General features: G+C 35.6%; 1 pseudogene; it reads right to left on the bottom strand.

Annotated features, from left to right (window-relative positions):
• LOC109396492 (uncharacterized protein KIAA1958-like) overlaps positions 1–2,929 on the bottom strand; it is a 6,499-nt pseudogene extending 3,570 nt beyond the window's left edge.
• Between the last annotated feature and the right edge of the window lie 1,722 nt (positions 2,930–4,651).

Below are 4,651 nucleotides of genomic sequence, written 5' to 3'. Positions count from 1 at the left end.
TATGATCCTTTATACAGAAAACCCTAAAGACTCCACCAAAAAACTATTAGAAACAATAAACATATAATAAAGTTACAGGATACAAAATCAATGTACAAAAATTCATTGTGTTCCTATACACTAACAATGAAATTTCAGAAAATAAATGAAAAAAACAATTCCTTTTGCAATTGCAACAAAAAGAATAAAATACCTTAGAATAAACTTAATAAAGGAAGGGCCTATACACTGAAAACTATAAGACATTGTTAAAAGAAATTGAAGAAGATACAAAGAAATGGAAAATTATTCCATATTTATGGATTGGAAGAATGAACATAGTTAAAATGAACATATTACCCAAAGCAATATATGATATAATGCAATCCCTATCAAAATCCCAATGGCATTTTTTAAAGCAATAGAACAAAAATCATCAGATTTGTATGGAATCACAAAAGACCCTGAATAGCCAAAGCAATCCTGAGAAAAAAGAACAAGTCCAGAAGTATCACACTCCCTGACTTCAAATTATACTACAAAGAGACAATAATCAAAACAGCATGGTATTGGCAGAAAAGCAGACACACAGACTATTGGAATAGAATAGAAAACCCAGAAAGAAACCCACATATATATGCGCAGATATTTTTCGACAAAGGAACCAAAAACATACCATGGAGAAAACAAAGACTCTTCAATAAATGGTGCTGGGAAAATTGGAAAGCCACATGCAAAAGAATAAAACTAGACAGCTGTCTGTCACCATATCCAAAATTAATTCAAAATGGATCAAAGACCTAAACATAAGACCTGAAACACTGAACTGTGTAGAAGAAAGCATAGGCACTAAACTTATGGACCTTGGGTTCAAAGAAGATTTTATGAATTTGACCTCAAAGCCAAGGGAATTAAAAGCAAAAATAAATGAATGGAACTATAACAGATTGTTTTCTAAAGATTAGTAACAATGTAGAATCTGAAACCATATCAATGAACATGGTACTTTGTTGCATTAAAACTTGTTCTATTTTGCACTGCAATTAATATATATGCATGCATCATTTTGTAACATCAAACATTTATTATTTGGGAAATATAGCTCACTGAGTTATGTAGATCTTCTAAATGTTGACTTAGTTTATTTTACAACAATAATCACATGTCACCTAGACTCTGAAAAACTCCTTTGTATGTTAGAAAGAGAATGAAACTGAAAAAATGCAAATGCTGTAAAAATTGTTATGACTTCATAGGTTCCCCAAATGGTTATGAGGTCTCCCCAGATATAGATCACTGGTGGTCAGTGAGCCAGGAAAGATATCATTTAACTGAGAGATTATAGTGCAGAAACTAGTACCTCCAAGATGTTTGCACACACCTAGTAGTTGTGAGTATTGTTTATGTAAATGTCCAATGGATATTCTTAATAAGTAATTTTATTCAATAGAGAAAAAACCCTGATATCAGTAAATAACTGAGGAAAATAAATCAATATTCAGAAACAGTGAAGGTATTTTGACTCATATATTACATTTATTATTTTTGATGGCTAACCTATATATTATACGTATTTTGTATGTCTTGAGCATATTGTTCAGCACAGCATTTTACAACATGATGTTTACTAAATGTTATTCTTTTAAAACCCATGACTATAATTTTAACCTGTATATTGTCAGCATAACTCATAAGCTGAATTTTAGCTTCACAGACTGCCCAGGCTGGAAATTGTCCCAAAAGGCCATTTCATGTGTTATCTATAGGGAAGTTTACTAACATAGATAAGACACCTAAGGACTCCCTCAAAAGGTTAAGAAAATATCTTATATGAATACATTAGAGGAAAGTTGTAGTGAGCCCATATCAATGACCTGATTAAAACTGGTGATGGAGAGAAAATAAGGGAAAGCTTCCAGAATTAGAATTAGCTATAAATTTCCCCACTATCGCTGCAGAAAACATACATCTGAGATAGAGTATGGAAAACATATGATACCACACATGAGTAAACATATGACGTCACTCACAGGTTTCTTCTTTGTTGTTTTTCATTTATCTTTCTTCTGTCTAATTTCAGTTGTCCTGAATACTTACACCTTCCTTACCCTGGAAGAGCTTTAAGACACTGTCTCGGATCTGTTTTATCTTTATCCCATAAACAACGGGGTTCAGAGTTGGGGGAAGAAGAAGATAAACATTAGCCACAATGATGTGAAGAGAAGGAGGAATGGTGTGTCCTCCAAAACAGATAAAGAAAGTGGTGGGTAAAGAAAGTGAAGAATGCTGGAACATAGGTGATGATGATGGCAGATATATGGGCAGTGCAGGTGCTGAAGGCCTTCTGCTGAGCATCTGCTGATGAGAGGCTGACCACTGCCCGGAGGATCATAGTGTAAGACACGGATATACAACAGATGTCAAACACTCCAATCAGGAGGGCAACCATCAGACCATAGATGACATTGACCTTGATGCTGGCACAAGATAATTTTACCACTGACATGTGGTCACAATATGTATGGGAGATAATATTGCTTTGGCAGAAGGGCAAGCGCTTGACCAAAAATGGAAAAGGAATCATCAGCAACACACCCCTCAAGAAGGTGGCAAGCCCAGCTTTGGCAATGACAGGGTTAGTGAGTATGGTAGCATAACGCAATGGGTAGCAAATGGCTAGATAGCGGTCCAGAGCCATGAGCATGAGCACACCAGACCCCACACCTGTGAACCCATGGACAAAGAACATTTGAACTAAGCAAGCATTGAAGTTAATTTCTTTGAGATTAAACCAGAAGATACAGAGTGCATTGGGTAGAGTGGTGGTGCAGGTAAAGAGGTCAGTGAACGAAAGCATGGCCAGAAAGAAATACATTGGACGATGTAAGGACTCCTCATGATGACTGAGGTACACAAGGCCAAGGTTTCCCACAAGAGAGATGATATACATTGTGCAGAATGGGAGGGAGATCCATACATGTACTCTTTCCAGGCCAGGTATTCCATTAAGAATAAAAGATTTGGGAGCCAGATATGTATAGTTGGAAACCAGCATGACTGTGCTCAATTCAACAGATGAGCTGTATTTTCCCAGAAGTCTCTATCCTGAGGAGAAGAAACTAAGAAATAGAAATTTAATTCAGACCATCTTTGAGAATGCACACTTAAATTTGGAATAAAATTACATTTCTAATAGTATCAACAATTTTAAATATTAATGACTATGACAATACACTATTGAATAATACTATAGTACAAGTAATATTTTAAAAGTTTATAAGCAGTCTAAATATAACTTTAAAGTCATAATAACAAAGTTGCAATTGATTTTTATCATCAAACAGAAGAAGAAACTGAGGCAAAGAGAGACCCAATAATGCTGAAAGTCACAAAACTAGGTTCAGGGACAGAAATGGTATTCATATATAACTCTAACATTCATGCAATCTCTTTACTCTGCATCTTGGTTTGACAGAGTACATAGCATATGATAGCAAGTTATAACTGCATGAAGGATAGCCTGAAATTTGTTTATTACATTAATTTTCTGTGGCAATATGTAATGAGACGATTAAGGTTATTTATACCAAACAATATCTTATTCAAATTTCAGCTCTCATATTAATTGTATGGCTTGCTGAGGTATACTTCATTCTTGAAGCCTCAGTTGCTCACCTATAATGCAAGGCTAATGATAGCTACCTGAAAGAGTTCTGAAAAATAGTAAGTTTAGTTTACTCCTTGGTTAGCATCCTGGTGGCTTCGATATACTAACTCAAAATGCAAGTGTACACACTGTATGGATATAAGATGAAAAAACAGTTGCCATGAAGGTCAATCTAACTTGATTGTTCCATGAAAAAGAAAAAGTTAGAAATCTCCCTTTCTCAGGATAACTGCATAAATTATATCAATGTCTATTCACCATGCTGTATACCTGAAACTAACATAAAAAAACATTGAATGTCAACTGTAATTGAAAAAATAATAATAATAAAAGAAATTTCTGTTTCTTGAATTCCCTGTAATCCACCAGTCACTGAGATCATCTATGTTCTTTCCATTTCCTCTGTCCTTACATAATTCAGGAGAAGCGTATTCTCTGGACTTCCCCTTTACTCTTTCCTTTGGAAATGTGTCCACTCTCATAACCTCCAGCCAACATGCAGATAATTTTCAGATAAATAATTTTATAGGAAAGCTATATCACAATTGTTGAGTCCTTCTTCTAAATGCCTACTGGATATTCCCACCTTAAATTTCCATAGACAGTTTAAATTCACCATGTCAAAGAATAAACTCATCACTTCAATCTCTATCCCATGACAAAATAGGTTCAATTTCTGAGTTCTGTCTTTTGGATAATAGTGTCATCATCTACCACATGATATACCACCATCTTTGTAATTTTCAGGTATTCCTCTCCCTCATCTTGGGTATAATTTTTTTTAAAGATTTTTATTGGGGAATTTGGGTGATGGGAACAGTGTTGGGGAATTGGGGGAAGGGGAACAGACAAGTTGCTGTCCTTTTTTGTTCTTCAGTCTAGTTGTGGAGGATGTTGCTTCACTGGCCCAAGTTGGCACCATCATTGCGCTCTTCTCTGGCGAGGCAGATCAGTCGCCGGCCTCTGGACGGCTGCTCAGTGCGGCTGCTGGCTGCTCACGCTGGC

The sequence above is a fragment of the Hipposideros armiger genome, unplaced genomic scaffold (genome assembly GCF_001890085.2).
Source record: "Hipposideros armiger isolate ML-2016 unplaced genomic scaffold, ASM189008v1 scaffold_525, whole genome shotgun sequence".
In the NCBI taxonomy this organism is placed as follows: domain Eukaryota; kingdom Metazoa; phylum Chordata; class Mammalia; order Chiroptera; family Hipposideridae; genus Hipposideros; species Hipposideros armiger.
The sequence above is the reverse complement of the archived record's forward strand: the minus strand, read 5'-3'. Positions and strand labels throughout refer to the sequence as shown.